This window comes from Ovis canadensis, chromosome 9 (genome assembly GCF_042477335.2).
Source record: "Ovis canadensis isolate MfBH-ARS-UI-01 breed Bighorn chromosome 9, ARS-UI_OviCan_v2, whole genome shotgun sequence".
NCBI classification, from domain to species: Eukaryota; Metazoa; Chordata; class Mammalia; order Artiodactyla; family Bovidae; genus Ovis; species Ovis canadensis.
In genome coordinates this window covers 81,020,831-81,044,614 of record NC_091253.1, presented here as the reverse complement: position 1 = coordinate 81,044,614, position 23,784 = coordinate 81,020,831, and the positions used below count along the sequence as shown (strand labels likewise).

The 23,784-nt window shown below is 39.0% G+C and overlaps 1 protein-coding gene across 5 annotated transcripts in view; it reads left to right on the top strand.

The window, feature by feature from the left end:
• OXR1 (oxidation resistance 1) overlaps nucleotides 1-23,784 on the top strand; it is a 517,492-nt gene that overhangs the window by 333,938 nt on the left and 159,770 nt on the right. For 2 of the 5 annotated variants that reach the window (XM_069600391.1, XM_069600389.1), the window contains exon 1: nucleotides 8,705-8,998. The exons of the other annotated variants lie outside the window; for them this stretch is intronic. The gene's annotated coding sequence lies outside the window, so the exon portion shown is untranslated. Of the gene's footprint in view, nucleotides 1-8,704; nucleotides 8,999-23,784 lie in introns of those variants that run through there. 5 annotated transcript variants of the gene reach the window in all.

Genomic DNA, 23,784 nt, shown 5'->3' with positions numbered 1-23,784 from the left:
TCTATTGATCTCTTTCATATCACTCTCACTAGCATTATTATAATTAAATAAATTTGTTTCACTTGATTCCATGGAAAAAGGCATTCTCAAATTCTCGACACCTGATGAGCCTTAGGGTAGCTTCATGTACCAGTGAGGTTTTCATGTCCATTTTAAATTCGGTTATAGTGATCTTCATTCTTTGTTTTAATGCAAATATAAACTCTCATATCGCCAGCTGTTAGTCACTAAAGCAGGTGCAAAGTGAACATGTGTTATCTCACTTAATGACACCTACCTAATCATACCAACCAACTTGATTCAGTCAAGAATCCTGAAGACTAGATTTTAAAAAAAGAGAGAGAGCAGGTATTGAATTGCTAACATACATGGCACCTCATTTATGTATGAAAGCTCATGCAGTTTTCTCAGAGCAGAGACTTAACATTCTCAGTTCAAAGCGCATTAACTCTGAAGTTAGATAAAATCCTGACACATTTGATTATGTGATTTCCCCATCAATGGCAGATTAAAAACAGAAAATTAGAAGAGAGCAACAGACATATTAACAACAGATAATAGGTTTGTAGGTAAGTAGGTTGGTAAGAGGTTGACAGAGAAAGAGAAAGATTTTGTGTTGTTTATAACACACACACAACAACAACCTGAAATTCTATTTTCTTAAAAATGTAGCTTTTTGTAAAAATAGTGTTTAATTCAACTATAGCTCATCTATTGAAAGTATATATAAGAAGACCTTATAGATTACTTTTATAAGAAAATTAATATCACAGAGAATTACCATTTATAATAATTAAAAGCTGGATATAACTTTGAACATAGAATTTGACCACAATCATGATTTTAAAAATTGAAAAGAGACATCTTAGAAGTAAAGCACTAAAATATTAGCTATGATTTTCTTGGGGTGGTAAGATAAGTTTTCCTACTTTTTCTGTATCTTTTAAATTTTCTAAGATGTATATAGATTACTCTAATAAAGAGAGTAAAGGTTATGTTATTTTGAAATCATATTCTGGAAAATTTAGAAATAGACATTATTCCTTTGTAATTATTGGTAATATATGGAATTGTAAATCATTTGTACTTACAGTGGTAGCCAAGTTAGCAAGAAGAGATCCAAAGACTCTACTGCTGAAGACCTGAAAAGTATAATCTGTTTTGAAAATATTTTTATTCAGAGTAAAAATAAACATGCAGTATTTGTAACATTTAAAATAGAAACTCGATGAGATGCAGAACACATAATTAGCAGTGATGTAAAAAACATCAGTATTTAGGCAATAGTCTATTGGGGATATCTCTTGTATTCTATTTAAATTATTTGTTCTTTGAAGTAATGATCATAATGATTGATCATACATTCTAACATTAGAAAGGAAATTCCTAAATTAGAAAAGTCAAGCGTCATTATATATTTAGACAGAATACTTGTGCTATGTAAGTAATATTACAGACATTTGACAAATTAAAATTGTTTCAGACATAATTAGAACATCAACAATTTAAACCAAAATGTATTTAAATTTTTTCATACATAGTCATCTGCATGTAGGAGCTATATGTTTATTTAAATTGTTTTTGTAGCATTCTTCAGTGTAAATTGTTTTTCTTTGTATTTTGGGAAAGTAACTTATAACTACTTTTACTTAAAAGAATTCATAATATTTTCTTGAAAATTAATAAATGTACAAAATATTTCCTTTAATAGCTTGTAATTCATCATCTGCAGATTCTCTAAACTAGTCACATGAACAGCTAAATCACATGATTTCCTTTATTAAATTGGAAATTACACTGAACATATTTCTTCAAGTGACAGTTTTTAAGTTACTGTCTCACAGATCCAAATCCACTCCCCGGCTTAGCTCTGTTACAGCTATGACTGGATTGCTGTGAACCAACTTTATGCTCTGCCCGTGGAAGTGAAAGTGAAAGTTGCTCATCCTGTCCGACTGTTTGCTACCTCAAAGTCCATGGAATTCTCCAGGCCAGAATGCTGGAGTGGGTAGCCCTTCCCTTCTCCAGAGGATCTTCCCAACCCAGGGATCGAACCCAGGTCTCTCGTACTGCAGACGGATTCTTTACCAGCTCAGCCAACAGGGAAACCCAAGAATCTTGGAGTGGGTAGCCTATCCATTCTCCAGCTGATCTTCCCAACCCAGGAATCTAACAGGTGTCTCCTGCATTTCAGGCAGATTCTTTACCAGCTGAGCTACCAGGGAGCTCTGCCAATAGGGGGCGCAAAAGGGAGACACATTCTTTCCTGAGTGAAGGCTGGAGTCCTAAGAAATGCCGGTTCAATCCGTGGATAGGAAGGTCCCCTGGAGGAGGGCATGGCAATCCACTCCAGTATCTTGCCTGGAGAATCCCATGGATAGTGGAGCCTTTCAGGCTGCAGTCCATAGAGACACAGAGTCAGACACGACTTAAGTGACTTAACACACACACTTGAGTAGCTGCCTAGTTCAATTCAGTCACTCTATCCTGTCCGACTCTTTGCGATGCCATGGACTGCAGCACGCCAGGCGTCCCTGTCCATTAGCAACTCCTGGAACTTACCCAAACTCATGTCCATTGAGTCAGTGATGCCATCCAGCAATCTTGTCCTTTGTCGTCACCTTCTCCTCCTGTCCTCAATCTTTCCCAGCATCAGGGTCTTTTCAAATGAGTCAGTTCTTTGCATCAGTTGGCCAAAGTATTGGAGTTTCAGCTTCAGCATCAGTCCTTCCAAAGAATATTAAGGACTGATTTCCTTTAGGATGGCCTGGGACTGTCCAAGGGACTCTCAAGAGTCTTCAACACCACACTTCAAAAGCATCAATTCTTCAGCACTCAGCTTTCTTTATAGTCTATCTCTCACATCCGTACATGACTACTGGAAAAACAATAGCTTTGACTAGACGAACCTTTGTTGGTAAAGTAATATCTCTGCTTTTTAATATGCTGTCTAGGTTTGTCACAGCTTTTCTTCCAAGGAGCAAGCGTCCTTTAATTCCATGGCTGCAGTCACCATCTGCAGTGATTTTGGAGCCCCCAAAATAAACTATGTCACTGCTTCCATTGTTTCTCCATCTATTTGCCATGAAGTGATGGGACCAGATGCCATGTTAGTTTTCTGAATTGTTGAGTTTTAAGCCAACTTTTTCACTCTCCTGTTTCACTTTCATCAAGAGGCTCTTTAGTTCTTCATTTTCTGCCATAAGGGTGGTATCATTTGCATATCTGAGGTTATTGATATTTCTCCCAGCAATCTTGATTCCAGCTTTTGCTTCATCCAGCCCAGCATTTCTCATGATGTACTCTGCTTCCAAGTTAAATAAGCAGGGTGAAAATACACAGCCTTGACGTACTCCTTTCCCAATTTGTAACCAATCTGTTGTTCCATGTCCAGTTCTGATTGTTGCTTCCAGATTTCTCAGGAGGCAGGTCAGATGGTCTGGTATTCCCATCTCATGAAGAATTTTCCACAGTTTGTTGTGATCCTCACAGTCATTTGGTGTAGTCAGTAAAGCCAGGCTTCATTCTAATATCATTCTAATATTTAAGTTCCTTTGTTTTGATAAATGCAACCACTTCCTTTTGTTCCAGTAGCTACTTTCTGCAATTGCTATCTTTGTGGTAATCACTCATCTCACATGCTAGTAAAGTAATGCTCAAAATTCTCCAAGCCAGGCTTCAACAATACGTGAATCATGAACTTCCAGATGTTCAAGATGGTTTTAGAAAAGGCAAAGGAACCAGAGATCAAATTGCCAATATCTGCTGGATCATCGAAAAAGCAAGAGAGCTCCAGAAAAACATCTATTTCTGCTTTATTGACTATGCCAAAGCCTTTGACTGTGTGGATCACAAGAAACTGTGGAAAATTCTGAAAGAGACCACCTGACCTGCCTCTTGAGAAATCTGTATGCAGGTCAGGAAGCAACAGTTAGAACTGGACATGGAACAACAGACTGGTTCCAAATAGGAAAAGGAGTACGTCAAGGCTGTATATTGTCACTCTGCTTATTTAACTTCTATGCAGAGTACATCATGAGAAATGCTGGGATGGAAGAAGCACAAACTGGAATTAAGATTGCCGGGAGAAATATGAATAACCTCAGATATTCAGATGACACCACCCTTATGGCAGAAAGTGAAGAGGAACTAAAAAGCCTCTTGATGAAAGTGGAAGACAAGAGTGAAAAAGTTGGCTTAAAGCTCAACATTCAGAAAACAAAGATCATGGCATCTGGTCCTATCACTTCATGGGAAATAGATGGGGAAACAGTGGAAACAGTGTCAGACTTTATTTTGGGGGGCTCCAAAATCACTGCAGATGGTGATTGCAGCCATGAAATTAAAAGACGCTTACTTCTTGGAAGAAAAGTTAGGACCAACCTAGATAGCATATTCAAAAGCAGAGACATTACTTTGCCAACAAAGGTCCATCTAGTCAAGGCTATGGTTTTTCCAACAGTCATGTATGGATGTGAGAGTTGAACTGTGAAGAAGGCTGAGCGCCGAAGAATTGATGCTTTTGAACTGTGGTGTTGGAGAAGACTCTTGAGAGTCCCTTGGACTGCAAGGAGATCCAACCAATCCATCCTAAAGGAAATCAGTCCTGGGTGTTCATTGGAAGGACTGATGCTGAAGCTTAAACTCCAATACTTTGGCCACCTGATGTGAAGAGTTGACTCACTGGAAAAGACCCTGATGCTGGGAGGGATTGGGGGCAGGAGGAGAAGGGGACGACAGAGGATTAGATGGCTGGATGGCATCACCGACTGGATGGATATGAGTTTGGGTAAACTCCGGGAGTTGGTGATGGACAGGGAGGCCTGGCGTGCTGGGATTCATGGGGTTGCAAAGAGTCAGACATGGCTGAGCGACTGAACCGAACTGAACTGAACTTTAAATTGTTCCTTATATTCCGTTCTGTCTCCTGGCTATACTAACTGAAACAGCAGAATTTCCCAAAGCAGAAATACAAGACTTGATAATTTTCCTCCTAGTTAAGTTAGTATTAAATATATTATGGTTACTCTGATAAAAGTTATCGGAACTTGGTCTACTTCACAAAGAAATGAGTATAGGATATATATAGTTCTGTATGGTTCAGGAATACAAATCAGTCAGTTCTCATGTTCTAGCATAGCTTCCTTGTCAACATTTTAAGGAATTAAATATTTACTATATATACTCTATGAATATATGTATATAATTGTATATATGTGTATGTGTGTGTCTTTATGTACATTGTAAAAATGTGACAGGACGAAAAATTTTACATATTTAATGTGGTTGTAAAATAGGTCAGTTGTTAATTTGTAACATGGGTTAGTTCCATTGTCCAGCTTGCATCTGAGGTCTGGACTCTTGAGTATTCAGTTCATTAGTTAGCAAAATGCTTAACTCATCTGTCTACTTATTCCTTAGTTCAAAAGTATTTACATGGTGTTTGCATTGTTCTTGTCAACAAGGTTGTCCTTGACTTCCTGTTGACTCTCTTCCCTGTTTCTGCCATCATCTGAACTCAACTACTATTAATACTATAATTGGCACCTTTGACCTTAGGTACTACTTAGATAATCTTTTCAATATTTCTCTTGAATTGAAATATCCTCCTGAGATAAATGCTCCCTCTTTTTTTATTGACTTGGACTGACCCCTCCTAGCTCTTGAAATTCTTGACTCCCTACTCCTTTGCCTGCCTCTAGCCATGGCTTTTTTGACTCCAGAATTTTTGAGCTGACTGGTGCCTGGCTTGCTGCTTGGCTTTTGCTGTAATTCCCTAATTGTGGCTATGGCTGTTTACACAGTGACCACTTAGAACTTATCCCGTTCTGTCTGACATCTTGTAATGGCTGTTCCTTGACCCTGGAAACTCCTCACCTCTGATTTGCCTCACACTTCTGGCTCTTCTATGTGCCCTTTCATCTTACCTGAGGCCAGGGTTAGCCCTCATTTTGCAGATTCCTGGGCCTGCCAGCATCTAGCTAAATAAAATTAAGTAGGAAAACTAAGCCAAAGTGGGAGGGTGAGTGACTGTTTTTACATCTCTGCTCATCTCAGAGTGTTGGGGGAAGGTTGCTGGAAAGCCATGTGGCTGAGTTTGCTGGGACTGAGCTCAAATTTTCGTTCAACAATTACTAGTTGCATGACTTTAGTGACTAGTTGCGTGACTAGTTTAGTGACTTTACTTTAGAAGTAAAGTTTCTTTACTTCTGTATACCTCAGTTTCCTTATATATAGTATGAATAGAACACATCTGCCTCAAAATCATTGTAAAGATTAACTTAAATAAAGCAAGTAAATTGCTTAGAATGTCCAACACAGAAAAGCACTCAAATACTAGCCTTTGTTATGTTATCCCTCAATGATGATATTTGATAAATTTTTGTTGATGTCTAAAATTGAATATCTTGTCTAAATGACTACTTTCCAGACTGTGAATCTTTATGAGAAGATGGGTAAGTACATATAGCTTCCCTTACACAATTATTAATGCTCCCTTTTTTATGTGGCATCTACTTCTGTAAATGAGAAGAGAGACAATTCACTATTAATAAAGTCTTTCTTCAGTCTGTGTGTGAAGGGCCCAAAGATTGCAGGAACCCGGAAGAAGCAGTGACTAGGAATGGAAATCTTAGAGCAGGCTGTTCCAGCCAAATTTCTGGGTTAAGCTGTTAGTCTAGCTGAGTCTGCACTTTGAGTCCACGTACAAGACAAAGATACCATTTTCATCCGTCAAGGCAAACCTGCATGTAATTGGCTAACGTTTTTTTGCCCTGTGCAATGACTCCACAATGAACAGTTACTAATAATATACATCCTATATATATTTGATTCTTAATCCATACATCTTAATTTTCAAATAACTAATAAACTTCTTACATTCATACAATAGTAGTGTTTGCAGCTGTTTTTGGTAAGCATGATTACAGGTGATCACATTTAATTTTCAAGCTTTAGAGAAATCTAATTTTCCATATGAAGATATTGACACAAGATGTAAAGTTTATACATGTATTCAGTGTAACTTAGCTAGTAGTCAGCAGCATATGGTTACTTGCTACAAGTTTAGTATTCTTTCTATTACTACTTCAGAAGGAACTCTTACTACTTCAAAAGATCTCATAGAGTTCAAAAGTAGCAATGGTAAAAATTAATACCATTAATATTTGAATATTTAATATCTTAGTATTTGAAGGAACCAGGTAATCTACAAAATCAAAGTAATTATAAAGCCTGATTTCAGAGACTTGTTAAAACAGTTTGATTCATTTTCCCACTCAGAATATTGAGAACAAAACTATAGCTTCAAATATCTCTTTCTAAAAAGAAAAAGTAACGATAGCCAACATCTAAGTGTTATGTGCCAGTACATATGTACTGTTATGTACAGTAAGCCTTTGCCTGCTTCATTGGATATACTGCTCATGAGAGCTGCACGAAGTAATTACAACTTTTTTTTTTACCACTCAGATGAGAGAAAGCTTAAAGTTCAGAAAAGTTAAGAATTTCCAAAGTCATGCATATAGCTTCTAAGTAGGGAAGCCAGGATTCAGACTCAGAAAGGCTGAATTCTGAGCCCATATTCTTAATCACTATGCTATGTCTGTGCTTGATTTTGTGCAATTTAGCCTTCATGAGCTGTGCAGTTCTTTAAATCAGTGAAGTTTGGGGGTAGTGATGATTGGTCAAAAACCCAAGAATTTTCACAGCAGAAGTGTGTGTGTTTTGAATGACCACAGACTTCCAGCTGCTTGCATTATTGATGATTTAGCCTGGAAAACATATCCTAATGACCAGCATTTACTTCCTGTGTATGACTGTGATTTTAAACGCACAGAATGATAGGAAGAGAACGGTTTAAGTAGGAAGCTTTTCAAACAATATATCCTTTTTCTTACCATCTTAACCACTTTTGCGTGTACAGTTCAGTAGCATTAAGAATATTCACCTTGTTGTGAAACATCCTTTTTCATCTTGCATAAAACATTTTTTCCATTTTGCCCTCCCTTTTAGCCCTTGTTAACCATCATTCTACTTTCTGTTTTTATGACTATGACTACCTTAGATACCTCATGTAGGTGGAATCATAAAATATTTGTCTTTCTGTGGCTGGCTTATTTCACTTAGCTTAAAGTGTTCTTAAGATCCCTCATATTGTGGCATGTGACAGGATTTCCTCCCTTATTAGGACTGAGTGATATTGTGTTGTATGTATACACTGCATTCCATGTACCCATTCACCCCTTGATGCACATTTAGGTTGCTCCCAACTCTTAGCCATTGTGAATAGTGCTATTATGAACATGGGTATGCAAATACTTATCTGAGACCCAGCTTTCCACTCTTTTGCATATACATCTAGAAGTAGTATTCCTGGATCCTATCGTAGTTCTACTTTTATTTATTTATTTATTTATTTTTGAGAAACTTACATACTGTTTTGCATGGTGGTTGTACCATTTTATAGTTCTAATTCCTCTGTGTTCTCAACAGCACTTGTTATTTCCTGTTATCTTTTTCATTTTCTGATGAAGAAATATACTTTGTACTTCAGAAAATGTAGTATTACTAAAGCTAATATTTCATGAGAAACAACTTGGGGCTAACATATTTAAATATTCTTCCCTCTGACAGTGTTTAAGTAACTGAATACTTCTCATAACATTTCTTGAGTAAATGAATAACTTGCTCTTTCGAACCTGAAACACATACTTGTTGCTTCATTCTTTTGGCTATCACTGTCTTACTCAGCTTTAAAATCTTTTTAAAATTAGTCAGAGGAAGACAAGTGGGAAGGTGTAGACTTCTCACTTCAGTAGTCTGCTAAAGATGGAGAAAAAATGGTGCTATTCAAAGACACTCTGTACTTGGATTTAGAATTTGGGATGGAAATAAACCCAATGAAATAGCAAGAGTGTTTGAAAGACAACTCGCCAGCCCACTGCTGCAGAAGGCTGAATTCTAAAAATAATATGCCCAATATCTGTGAAGCTGAGAAGTAAGTTTTTGAAATTATGCCTATTTTTTATTTCTCATTTATTAATGCTTGAAATGTCAGTCATAGTTAGGGAAAGCAGGATCCTACTAGTGAAGCATTTGGTTAATGAACCAAATGGTAGAATCTCATGCAAATAAGACTAAGTTTGGATATTTGTATAGTATCCCTTCTATGGAATAAGCACCAGAAATTGCTAACCTTGAACTTTAAGAGCTGTCATTATAATAGCAGTCTGTAATATTTTGATGTTGTGATATGGGTTTTAAAATATTTAAAACATTTATCTTATTTCTATTAATTTTTTTTTAATTTTCTTGTTTCCATTTCTCATTTTATTAGTAGAAATGTCTAGAAGCAAATACCTTTTTCACTCTATATATGAGAACAGATGAGTAAAATAAAATTATAATAATTTAATCTCATGTTTACTTGCTGTAAGATGACAATATTTAGATTCTCAAAAGCAGTGCTAGTATGGAAAAAAAAAAAAAGAATATTGAACATTTTCCAGCCAGTGACTGATAAATTTTCTAATACTATCAGATAAGTGATAAAAAAAAACACAGCCAGACAACTAATTTTTTTTAATGTATTGAAAAACAAATATTGTTCAAAACTCAAGATAGCTTACTTCAGTTCAGTAACTCAGTCGTGTCTGATCTTTGTGACCCCATGAATCACAGCACGCCAGGCCTCCCTGTCCATAGCTTACTTGGAGAGAAATAAAAATAACAAAGACCTAGTAGATAAGATTATGTGGAAGTATAAACTTTAATAATAAGCCAAAAATAAGACACTTGTTCTGTATGGCAGATAAGAATAGCAAAACTGCACAACGAAATTTTCTTTCACATTTATTCTGTGAATAAATGGTTATCTAGCATGTGGAACAAAACAGAAATGCCCTGTCATTACAGAGCTTACTGTATATTCTCAAGGACAAGTGTTCAACAGTGAAAATCATTAAACAAAATTAAATAAGAAGTCTTCTACAACTCTTTAATTTTGGCTTTGCCAACCTTACAAAGCCAAATTTCTTACTAAGTTTATGAGTAGAACTTAATAATAGTGAAGTTAGAGGGAAAGCATCCCATTTTATATAAAGTAGATACAATAACTTACAAAGCAACAGCAGTGTTGTACTTCCTGTTTTTAGAAATGAACTGCTATAGCTTATCACTTGACAAACAGGCTTAATTTATGAAGGAATCACTAATATATTGAACAGGGAGAATTTGGAGAAGTCTATAGACTTAATCACAAAGTGGTCACAAAGCACGTAGATTTCTTAGAGAAAACTGGGGTAGATTGGAAATAAAGACCTTTAACTTCTCTAGGGACCTTTTTAATAATAGTTGGAGATAGTAAATAATATCCAGACATAGTTATAATTTTTCTTTCTTTTCTATCGAAGTTCTTGCTGATGAAATATGCTATCAATAGTGTGGTATAAACAACACAGCACCGTTATCGAATGGGTCCTAGTAACAGACTCCATAAGCTGTTCTGCCTTGTTACCATATTCCTTTCAGGTAATAGACATACTTATTCTCTGGAGTCCTATATAATTACACCAGAGAGTGTCTAACTACATGTAATTACTTCAAACCGCCAGCCCCTCAGACATTCCCTGAGGTTCCCTTTCCCTCCCTACGTGTCCTGTTTGAGGGACATTTGTTGTTTAGTCGCTCAGTTATGTCCAGCTCTTTGCAACACCATGAACTGCAGCACGCCAGGCTTCCCTGTCCTTCACCATCTCCCAGACCTTGCTCAAACTCATGTCCATTGAGTCGGTGATGCCATCCAACCATCTCATCCTCTGTTGTCCCCTTCTCCTCCTGCCTCCTATCTTTCCCAGCATCAGGATTTTTTCCAATCATTCAGCTCTTCACATCAGGTGACCTACATATTGTCAGCTTCAGCATCAGTCCTTCCAATGAATATTCAGGACTGATTTCCTTTAGGATTGACAGGTTTGATCTCCTTGCGATCCAAGGGACTCTCAAGAATCTTCTCCAACACCACAATTCTAAAGCATCACTTCTTCAGCAGTCAGCTTTCTTTACAGTCCAACCCTCACATCCATACATGACTATGGGAAAAATCATAGCTTTGACTATAGGGACCTTTGTTGGCAAAGTAATGTCTCTGCTTTTTAATATGCTGTCTAGGTTTCTCATAGCTTTTCTTCTAAGGAGCAAGGATGTTTTAATTTCATGGCTGCAGTCACCACCCACAGTGATTTTGGAGCCCAAGAAAAAGTCTTTCACTCTTTCCATTATATAATATTGTAACTCAACTATACTTCAATTTTTTAAAATAGTATTGCTAAATGCTAAGTCACTTCAGTTGTGTCCGACTCTGTGCGACCCCATAGACAGCAGCCCTCCAGGCTCCCCTGTCCCTGGGATTCTCTAAGGCAAGAGAACTGCAGTGGGTTGTCATTTCCTTCGCCAACGCATGAAAGTGAAGTCACTCAGTTGTATCCGACTCCTAGCGACCCCATGAACTTCAGCCTACTAGGCGCCTCCATCCATGGGATTTTCCAGGCAACAGTACTGGAGTAGGGTGCCATTGCCTTCTCCAAAAATAGTATTAGGTTGGTGCAAAAGTAATTGAGGTTTTACATTGTTGAACTTTACCATTTGATATTGAAATACATTATTAAATGTGGTTATGTTATATATCATTTTTAATGTACATTTCTCACTTCATGTTTTTTTGCTAATGACTTATTACTTGCTGTGTATTTTATATTTATTTTAGACTAGGGAAAATGAGGTTAGATAAAAAGCAAATTCCAGAAATTTTCTTATTCAAGTTAAAAATGGGTCATAAAGCAGCAGAGATAACTCAAAGTGTCAACAACGAATTTGGCCCAGGAACAGGTGACAGACGTACAGTGCAGTGGTGGTTTATGAAGTTTTGCAAAGGAGACAAAAGCCTTGAAGATGAGAAGCACAGTGGTCAGCCATCAGAAGTTAACAGTGACCCATTAAGAGCGACTGTCAAAGCTGATCCTTACAACTACAGGAGAAACTTCTGAAGAACTCAACGTTGACAATTTTATATGGTCATTTGGCATTTAGAGGAAATTGGAAAGGTGAAAAAACTCAATAAGTGGGTGCTTATGAGCTGACAGGAAATTAAAAAATTGTTGTTTTGAAGTGTCTCTTCTCTTATTGTATGCAACAGTGAACCACTTCTCAATCAGATTGTGGGGTGCAAAACAAGTGGATTATACATGACCACCAGCGATGCCCAGCTCAGTGGTTGGACTGAGAAGAAGTTCCAAAGCACTTCCCAAAGCCAAACTTGCACCCCCAAAAAAGTTTATGGTCACTGCTTGGTGGTCTGCTGCTCATCTGATCCACTGCTGCTGCTGCTACTGCTAAGTCGCTTCAGTTGTGTCTGACCCTGTGCGACCCCATAGACGGCAGCCCACCAGGCTCCCCATCCCTGGGATTCTCACAGCAAGAACACTGGAGTGGGCTGCCATTGCCTTCTCCAGTGCATGAAAGTGGAAAGTGAAAGGGAAGTCACTCAGTCATGTCCAACTCTTAGCAACCCCATGGACTGCGGCCTACCAGGCTCCTCCATCCATGGGATTTTCTAGGCAAGAGTACTGGAGTGGGATGCCACTGCCTTCTCCATCTGATCCACTACAGCTGTCTGAATCCTGGCAAAACCATTACACCTGAGAAGTGTGCTCAGCAAATTGATGAGATACCTCGAAAACTGCCACACCTGCAGCCAGCACTGGTCAGCAGGAAGGGCCTCATTCTTCTACATGACAAGGTCCAGTTGCATGTCGCACAACCAACATTTCAGAAGCTGAATGAATAGGACTTCAGAAGTTTTGCCTCATCTGTCATATTCACCTGACTTCTTGCCAGCCAACTACCACATCTTCAAGCATCTCAACAACGTTTTGCAGTGGAAACACTTCCACAACCAGCATGAGGCAGAAAATACTTTCTAAAAGTTCATCAAATACTGAAACACAGATTTTTACACTAAAGAAATATGCTTATTCCAGGTTCCTACAGGAACCTGGAGTAGGCTTCCCTGGTTGCTCAGATGGTAAAAAGTCTGCCTGCAATGCAGGAGACCTGGGTTTGATCCCTGGGTCAGGAAGATCTCCTGGCAAAGGAAATGGCAACCCACTCCCGTATTCTTGCCTGGAGAGTTCCATGGACAGAGGAGCCTGGCAGGCTACAGTCCATGGTGTTGCAAAGAGTCAGACATGACTGAGCGATTAACACACACACACTGGCAAAAATGTGTTGATTGTAATGGTTCCTATTTTGATTAATAAAGATATGTTTGAATCTATTTATAGTGACTTAAAATTCATGGTTTGAAATCGCAGTTATGTTTGCACCAACTTATTAACTTGCATTAAAAACAAACCATAAGTCAGATGCTCCTAAGCATTTCAGACATCTTAAAAACATGACTTCCAGTTAAAATAGCAGATTAAACGCAGCCATTAAGTTCGATTCCTTTTTGGTGCTCAACTAAAATGACGGTAAAGTGACTTTTTTAGAAGGACTGTATAGGTTAAAGGAATACAGAGAGGAGATAACAGTTAAAATATCTTGGAAGTTGTAAAGCAGACAGCTTGGCAGACCCAAGAAAGCTAAGGCTAACATTGGGAAAAGCTGAGAAGCCCAAAACTTATAGTGCAGAACCCCTGAAATGTAGTTGGTGCTACTGAATATTTCATGAAGTAGGAATAAAGGTAGAACCGAAATAATGTCTTTTTTAAAAGTACATTGACCCAGGAGAAAACACCTAATTATTTATGTTAAGAATTCTCCTAGGAATCAGCTCAACTAGAGGCTGTTAGAGTAAAGATGACAACTGACAAGCTGCACTTCCAATCAGCATTTTTTAGTGTCCCACACATATAGAAAAGCTGTTGAGCTGAGAACTTGGGAAAGCAGGAGTTAGAAATAGTGAATAAGGAAAAATTCAAGGAGTTTTTTTTTTTTTTTAATCCAGAATAGGGAGCAACAGACGGGATTGCTTGTCTATGGAGTAAATTGGGTCAAGAGAGGGCTTTTTTAAGATGGGCATAATTTGAGAGTAATTCAGCAGAGAGGGAAATGATTGATAGTATGGAGTAGAGTAGAGAGTTTCAGAAGGTTTGTCTTCGAATAAGCTAATTTACTTCCCTCAAAGAATAGGCTAAATTTCTCATAGAAGTCCAAAGAGGTCAGTGTTTAACCATCCGTGAGTTTCTGTTTGACATGTACACGTGGCCATGACTGTGCCTACACAAACATTGCAACCTGGCTTTTTCTCTTTCCTCTCTTCTTGAAACCTTTCTGGATCCCCTTTCCACATGTTTTCCCTTTCTTATTGGCATGTATTTCCTTTTCTTATGACATTTCTAGATAGCAAATGTTAATATTTGAACTGATGAGTATTATATTCTTTTTAAGATGGTGAAAGAAAAAAAAAGCATGAAAGGTACTAGAATAGCTGAGAATAAAGAAGGAAAAGTTACAGATATAGGTAAGAAATTGCTCAGAAGAATAGACCCATGAAGGTAAGGCCAGCTGAACTATGACCTAAATATTTAAAAAATAAAAAGCAAGATGAAGGTGCAGAAATTCAGTGTCTCAAAAGGACTCTCAAATTATCTTGAATTACTATTAGTAGGTCTTCCAGATACTGAGTTAACTGAATATTGAATCTCTTATTTGATGATCTAATTTCTCAAGCAAACGAAAAAAATTTTCTCACTTCCTAGTGTTTATTTACTTGCAAGAGGTTCATATAGTCCCTTGTTTACTTTTAAACTAAGCAGATTCTTATAAATAGTTAATGGCTTCCTTTCAGGGCTTGTATATCTCAGCTGTGTGATTTTAGGCAGATGACTTATCTCTCACTGTTTGGTGGTCCAATATCTAATTCATAAGGGTGGCCTAAGAATTGAATAATATTATTATAGATAAGTTATCATCAGCTACTTGTTCTCAACATTCCTAAGGCCATAAGCTAGTAGAAGGGAGGAGTGGAAATACCAGCACCACAATCCTTAAATCCAAATCTTACGAGTCCCAATATTAACTGCTTTCCCACATGGAAATAAAATCAGAAGGCAAGACTGACTTTTCCTTCATCCTTAAATTGAAAACTATTTTTACAAAAAGAAAAGACAGTTTACGTATCATTTCTCTGAAGATATCAATTTTTTCCTTATCTCACAGGACTTAATGACTTGATGGAATATTTAAATACAAGTTACCTGGCTCAAGGGAAAATGAAGACACCTGAGCTAGAGCTGCAGATGCATTTTTGGCATGCTGCTGCCCTCTGCTGCCTAATACATTATTGAACTTTTTCACACCTGCGTGCTTCGTGCTAAGTGGCTTCAGTCATGTCTGCTCTTTGCAACCCCATGGACTGTAGCCTTCCAGGCTCTTCTGTCCATGGGATTCTCCAGGCAAGGACACTGGAGTGGGTTGCCATACCCTTCTCCAGGGGATCTTCCTAACCCAGGGATTGAACCGGTGTCTCTAACGTCTCTTGCTTTGGCAGGCAGGCTCTTTACCACTAGACCCACCCGGGAATTCCTTTTCACACTTGGGACCCTTATAAAATTGACAAAATTGTATCCCATATAGAATCTCATCAAGGAGGAAACTGATATCTCCAAAGAGACCAAGATGACACAGATGGTGGGAAATTCAGGTTTAGGCTACGGAAAAGTCAACCGTTTCTACTTTGCTGTATAGCCTCTCCCCCATTAAATTAAAAGTAAGCAAATTACTTCTTAGGTGCCCACTATGAGTCTGATACTGTCAGAAGCACTGAAGATGGAGAAGAGAAAAACCAAGATTTCTTCACTGAAAGAATTCTTATTGTTTCATGAGTAAATAGCCAAAAAATAAGGAAAATACCAATAAATAAAATAATTTAATGTTATGATAGATATATTAAACAACAATGATGATAATGAATATTTGGCATCTCTGTGAACACAGAAAGTTAAAGGTGCTGTTCACAGTGCGTTCTGTGATTTGATTCTGAAATCATTCTCAAATAGCTACTTCACAGGCAAGGCCAGAATGATCCTAAGAAGTGGAATCAGGATTTGAAACAAAAGCACTTCTGACTGTAAGAATGTTTAGGGCCAGCTTCTCTGGGGAGATGACTCTGAAATGAAGAGGAGAGCTTTTGAAGATCTAGGGGAAAGCAGGCCAGGCAGAAGGAACAGTAGGTGCAGAAGCCTAAAGATGGAAGTGAGTTCGGAGTGTCAGTTCAGTTCAGTCGCTCAGTCATGTCCAACTATTTGCAACCCCATGAACTGCAGCACGCCAGGCTTCCCTGTCCATCACCCAATCCCAGAGCTTGCTCAAGCTCATGTCCATCGAGTCGGTGATGCCATCCAACCGTCTCATTTTCTGTTGTCTCCTTCTCCTCCTGCCTTCAATCCCTCCCAGCATCAGGGTCTTTTCCAATGAGCCAGCTCTTTGCATCAGGTGGCCAAAGTATTGGAGTTTCAGCTTCAGCATCAGTCGTTCCAATGAATATTCAGGACTGATTTCCTTTTGGATTGACTGGTTTGATCTCCTTGCAGTCCAAGGGTTTGGAGTGTCAAGGTACTAGGAAAAAAGACCCTGTATTAGAGGAGACTGCAGAGAAAGTAACAGAGGCCAGTTCACACTCAGGATCTTGGATTTTATTCTAAATTACAAGAAGGAGCCATTGGAGAATTGTCATCAGAGGAGGGACCTTATTCTTATTTTTAGGCGCTCACTCTGGATATTGAAAGGACAGCAGACTCTAAGAGAACAAGAGCTGGTAAAGGGCAATTCGTTGGAAGACTGATGACTTCTGTCGCCTCTGGGCCTCTTCTTCAGGAGACCTAGCATTCCTAGTTTCCCAGCCCTTCTCCCCAGGGCCTTCAGCCACGTTGTTTTCTGATGTTCTGTAGTTTGCCAGTGTTCCTTTACACCCAACCTGGGCAGGCTACTCCAAATCCATCAGACAAGGAAACAGTCGCCTCCTTTAATCACATGTCAGGTCATCAGATTGAAGTGGAAGCTCCCTCTGATTTCCTTCCTCATGTGACCCATTTGGGATTGAACTTATGGCCAACTGAATCCCTTGCTTCTTATAAAAACTAGACTCTCACATCATGTAATTAGCAGCAGATTTCTTTTCATACTTCTTTTTAGAAAAATAGGAAGACCAACTCTCATATTTCTAAATATAAAATCTTTTTTTCCCCTAAGCATTCTCCCCAGCAATACCATAGGATACTTTTATTTTTACATCTGATTTCCTGTTCATTTTTAAAAAAATTGTTTTCCTTGCCCAAACTTTGAGAAATGTTGTAAAACCCTTTGCCTACTTTTTATCAACTTTATCTGGATTAGTACCTTATGGGAGAACAAAACCCTTTAGCCCATGGATACAGCAGAATGACTCTAATGAAATGATAGAGAATCCTCAATCTTGTTTCCATAAGTTGTAGATATCATTGAAAACAGGGCATTTAGGACTAAAATTTTCATTATTTCAGTGAAAATGTAATACTTGCATCAAAGGAAAGTACATTTAGCTGGTTGTAACAGAGACACAACTATTGTATTTAGTCAAACTAAACCTTTATGCTCATGCAAAATGATCAGAGATAGGCATTGAAGGTTTCACAGTCATTGACTAAGTCATTTTTCTGCTCTGCCTTCCTTAGCACAAGGCTACTGTCTTTAACAAGGCTGCTAGCATTCCAGCCATCATGCCTCTTTTATATAATCATCTGAACATCCCTCTGGTCCATCAAACTGAACTCTCCCTGGAAAGCTGTTCCTACCTTTTTTCACATTTTTACCTGTAGCACTACCCTTCTTCTGAGCTCCCAACTCTAAAACTTACATTATCAACACTCTCCTAAATAGCCAGTTTCTAAGTCTGAAATGTTCTTCCTCTGAAATGTCAAACAAGCTGTCTCATTTCCATTTACACTATCGCTTCAGGTCCTCATTGCCACTCACACGAACAATGCAATAGCCTTTCTATCCTTGCCTCCGTTTTCAGTCATTTTACCCACTATTGCCAAAGCATAGCTCTGACTTGTCAAAAGGGGAAGAACACTTATGTTTAGGGACTTTGCGATCATAAAGGGGCTTGACTCCAGCTCTCCCATTTGTTAGCTACTCAGACATGGGAACACTAACCTTTCTAAGCTCAGTTTTATAATTTGTAAAATGAGAAATAATAACCATATATATTCCATAGGATTTGTCATAAGAGTTAAATGAGATAATGCATGCCAGGAGTTCAGCAAAATGCCTTATTTGCTTTATCACTATCTTTATTTTGTTAAAGAACACCTGAGACAGTGTCTACTGAATTAAAAGCAGAACCCTCAGGTTGTCCTTCAGCGCCTTTCCCATTATGACCCAATGTATTGTTAAAGCATTACCACCCATTTCCACCATTTATATAAACATTACACAAATTCTAGAAACCCTGAATCACATCATGTTTCCTAAATGTTTGCCAGTATTCCCTCTTTCTATTCTTTTTTTTTTTAATTTCAGAGTTTTTCCTACCTAGAATCCCTGCCTTGAACCCTCTCCTTTCCATTGCAGCCTGCAGGAGAGCGAAATGACTGATTGGAGTTTCTGGAACTGGAAGACGCTGCCTGGTCAAACAGCAGCTCCTCTTTAGCTCCCAGAGGCCATTGCTTTGCAGAAATGCCTGTCCCATTGCCACCATATTTTTTAAGTGGAGGTTGGCATTCTGGAATTTTATGAAAAATCTCCTGTTCTTGAAGTATTGCCAATTAATTTAAAAATAGTTTTGAAACTTATATATATATATATATATATATATATATAGGCTTCCCTGGTGGCTCACCATACTCTTCTGGAGGTGGGTGGGGGGCGGGGTGCAGATGTGGCCTGTGGATCACCAGTTTGCAACCCTTCCTTAAAAATGATAGTAGGCTCCTGGCCCCTGGATTCTGGAAAAAGAGCATTCACAGAACTAGCTTTTTGAATTATTAACCACCAGTTACATCATTCCATTATCTGTTCAGACAGAGGAAGAATACCAGCAGTATACCTCATGGGGGAAAGTAATTAAGAAAGACAGCATTTCTCTTGTTTATATGGTCGGTTAACGTATGTATTAATAATAATGGTGGAAGTGGCCTTTTCCTCCTTGCTTGGAGGAAACAGATATAATAGGAATAAGACATTCAGTAAAGGTTGCAACTAAAACTCCTAGAGCGGTATTTGAATTCTCAATAACCTGCCAAAATCAGAATTCAATACATGCTTTGGAAATCCAAGTCAAAGGAGACTAGTTAACAGAAACCTTCATAAGTTAGCGTGTTGAATCAGGCTTTAGATTTTTGAAAATGCATTCCAGAAGTTTCTTCTTAATATTGTAAATTCTACTTACCGTAATTACTTTGAAAATGTAAATTTTAGCAACTGTTTCTACTAAACTTCCCTTTCATCTAGTTTTTTATTTGATAAGTTCAAGAAGTATTTGTTGAGCACGCATTAGTGCCAGGCATCCATCAAGGTACAAGGGATCCATCATTTAACAAAAGAGATGAAGATACCTGCTCTCAAGATGTTTATATTTTAGAACTAATAAATAATAAATGTCCTGATATGTTAGAAGGAAATAAGTGCAGTGGAAAAAGTAAAAGTAGATCAGGCTGATTCCACTGAAGCTGAATTTGGCACCCCAGCAATTCTGTTTCCCCAGCACCCTGTGCTTATCTTTATACTACTAACTTTCTTCTGTAATAGCTTGTCTGTGAGCTCCTAGAGGGCAGAGGCTATGTCTTCTTCATTACTGTATCCTCAGTTTAGTTTTTGGCCCACATGGGTCTTTCATCTGATGAATGAACAACATCATTAGTCAGTTGTTCAGACCACATAGGAACCTGCAGTTCTGGAAACTCCCATGCAAAATCTTGTAGGTTCAGGGGTTTTAATAGCGTTCTCCTGTACATTGTCATTTGTCTCTACGTTTCACCTTCAAAGCCCTACGCAGTGATCCTCAGCCTTCATCCAAACTTATTCCAGAGGTATCCTGCAGTTAGTGCAGATGTGGTGAAATCCATAATCTGACTAGAACAAACTTCTCTTTTCACATTTTTTTCTCAACCTTCCAAGGTGATAGCCTCGTGGCTTTATGCATGCCTCCTCTGAGAGCACGATGCTTCCTTAGCATTCTCCTTCTGACTCCCTGCTTCTGCTAATAACTTCAGTTTCCTTCTGCCAGGTGATTCCTGTCCAGCTCTGTCACTATAGAAGAAAAGATAACTTTTTCCTCTAGGACTTCTCTAGTTTTTATAATTACTTACCAGAGTCTGGCACTTCCCCAGTCCTGCCCTAACTTTCCTTTTTTCACTCCTTGGAAGTAAACTGATTGTGTTCACAAGTTTGATACCTATCTTTGGAGTTACCTGCTTCTTCATCTTCTCATTACTAAGCACTTATCTTACATATGGGTGGAAAATGTCCACAGTTGTCTTGTTTATCTGAATGGCTGAGACTTTCTTGATCACAACAATTAGAATTAGGCATCGTTAACTCAAAGGGAGATTGTAAACATCATTGGCATCAGGGTCTGGTTCACCTGCCATATGCGTCTGGCTCAGGATGTACCAGCATTTCCCAGGCATTTCCATTTCTCACTCACAGCAGCAATAGAACTTTGGGAACTTTGAAAGCTTGATGACCCCCTCTAGGTATAATAGTGGCAGTTTGCTGGCTACAGTTGGGGGGAAAATACACCAGCATATTTTAATTTGAAAATTTGACTGTTAAGACATCAGATTTCCTTAAGAGCCTTCAAGTAGCCAAAGCCTTCTGACCCACATTGTCTCATTTCATTTCCACAATACACATGAGGTATTATTTTATAGATGAGACATAAAAGGCTTGGAAAAGTCAAGTGATCTTTTAAGCCCAAAGTCACACAGAAGCAGCAGAATCAGGACATTGGCCCAGGTGCTTCCTGTGTTGAATCAGGCCACTTCTCATTAGCTCTTGTTTATATACAGTCCATGTCCTTAGAGAACATATCCTCTTCTTAATGCCAGGGACATTACATGGGACCAAAGCCTGTCCAGTAGCAAGTTCCTTCATCCATTGCTCTTGCTTAGTCTTTTTCTTCATTATGGATTTTTAAAGTGATAACCATTCTCTTTTGGGCCCAAAGTACTCAAGTCCTCATAAATGATCTTAGGAAAACTCTTAATTAACCACAACGGACAGATAATTTTGCCTTACTGAATTTTCAGAACAACAGATACAGTTTGGAGAAGTATAATGTGAAGAGGGCTTCCCTGGTAGCTCAGGTGGTAAAGAATCTGTCTCCAATGCCTGAGTCCCCAGTTCTATTCCTGGTTTGGGAAGATCCCCTGAAGAAGGGATAGGTTACCCACCCCAGTATTCTTAGGCTTCCCTGATGGATTGGAGAGTAAAGAATTGGCCTGCAATGCAGGAGATCTGAGTTCAGTCCCTGGGTTGTGAAGATCCCCTGGAGGAGGGCATGGCAACCCACTCCAGTATTCTTGCCTGGGGAATTCCCATGGACAGAGAAGCCTGGCAGGCTACAGTCCATGCAATCTTGGAGAGTCAGACCTGGCTGTGCTGGGCCTTCTTTGCCATGTGTGGGCTTTCTCTAGTTGTCATGAGTGGGGGCTACTCTTCGTTGTGGTACTTGGACTTCTCATTGTGGTGGCGTCTCTTGCTCTAGAAATCTGGCTTCAGTAATTGTGGCACATAGGGTTAGCTGCCCTGCAGCATGTGGAATCTTCCTGGACCAGAGATCGAACCTGTGTCCCCTGCATTGGGAGGAGGATTCTTAACCGTTGGACCACTAGGGAAGTCCTTGGTTTTCTTTTAGTAATTCTATTTATTTATTTTTGTCTGCACTAAGTCTTCGTTGCTGCGAGAGGGCTTTTCTAGTTGTGGCAAGCAGGGGCTACTGTCCCGTTGCAGTGCACAGGCTTCTTATTGCAGTGGCTTTTCTTGTTGCAGAGCGCAGGCTCCAGGGCACACGGGCTTCAGTAGTTGTGGCTCCCAGGCCCTAGAGCTCAGGCTTAGTAGTTGTGGTGCACAGGTTCAGTTGCTCCGCAGTGATCAATTATAGATCACTAATTGACAGGCTTTTCATACTGTTCATGGGGTTCTAAAGGCAAGAATACTGAAGTGGTTTGCCATTCCCTTCTCCACGGGATCTTTCCAACCCAGGGATTGAACCCATAAATTAAAAGATGCTCTCTCCTTGGAAGAAAAGCTGTGACCAACCTAGACAGCATATCAGAAAGGAGAGACATTACTTTGCCAACAAAGGTCCATCTAGTCAAAGCTATGGTTTTTCCAGTAGTCATGTATGGATGTGAGAGTTGGACTATAAAGAAAGCTGAGCACCGAAGAATTGATGCTTTTGAACTGTGGTGTTGGAGAAGACTCTTGAGAGTCTCTTGGACTGCAAGGAGATTAAACTAGTCCATCCTAAAGGAAATCAGTCCTGAATATTCATTGGAGGGACTGATGTTGAAGCTGAAACCCCAATACTTTGGCCACTTGATTGACAAATTGACTCATTGGAAAAGACCCTGATGCTGGGAAAGATAAAAGGGAGGAGGAGAAGGGGTGACAGAGTATGAGATGATTGGATGGCATCATGGACTCAAAGGACAGGAATTTGAGCAAGCTCTGGGAGTTGGTGATGGATAGAGAAGTCTGGCATGCTGCAGTCCATGGGGTCCCAAAGAGCTGGATATGACTGAGCGACTGAACTGAACTGAACTGACTAATTGACTGTAGTCATATTAGATCAAATTTATGATATGATTTTGGAAGCTCATTCATCCTTTAAGACTGCCACTAGTTTCAGCTATTCTTCAACAGTTTTTGCCTGCAGCCTCTGTTCTTGTCCTCAACCTACTCATCTCCATGCAACCCAGGAAGGCACAAATGTGAACACTTCTATGCATGAGTACACAAAGGTCTGAAGGTAATACTTGCTGTCTTGTGAGGAGTCACGAGGGTAAGACAACTATGCAGACTGCAGAATCGCAGGGCCCCGGTAGTGTGTCCTGAGGTGTCCCACTTGACCCCATACAGGGGAGAATCTAAGAATTATTAAAGGCAACTTCATGATGTCCCCTCCACGCCTGGGGCTTTGGAGTATTGTAAAGAAAGTGTCTATACTCATCACTTATAACTAATACTTAGCTGTAATTTAACTGAGAAAAGTTGATTTCCATCATCACAGATTGATGTTAGTGGGAGACCAAAGGTAACTCTGGACTTAATTGGATGTGAAAAGTAACATAATAGTACATACTAAAATAAAGACTTACCAGCTATCCAAAATGAAAACCTGTACCCTACTAGACCTCAGAGAAACTGGCATGAAAGACTACCATGTGCTTTGGTGTATGTTCGGATGTGGTAAATTAAAGCCACAATTAGGCAACTGTTACAAAGTTTCACAACAACCTCCTGAAATATAAAGAAACCCAACTTATGGAAAAAATTTTATTATCACTTTGATTACTTACTCTGTAATCAAAATGTGGATGATGATGTATTCTTCTGGCTAAAGTAGTTGACCAATACCACAAACATTTAAATAACATACTGTTGCCTAAATACCTTTTGCTGCTGCTGCTAAGTCGCCTCAGTTGTGTCCGACTCTGTGTGACCCCAGAGACGGCAGCCCACCAGGCTTTCCCGTCCCTGGGATTCTCCAGGCAAGAACACTGGAGTGGGTTGCCATTT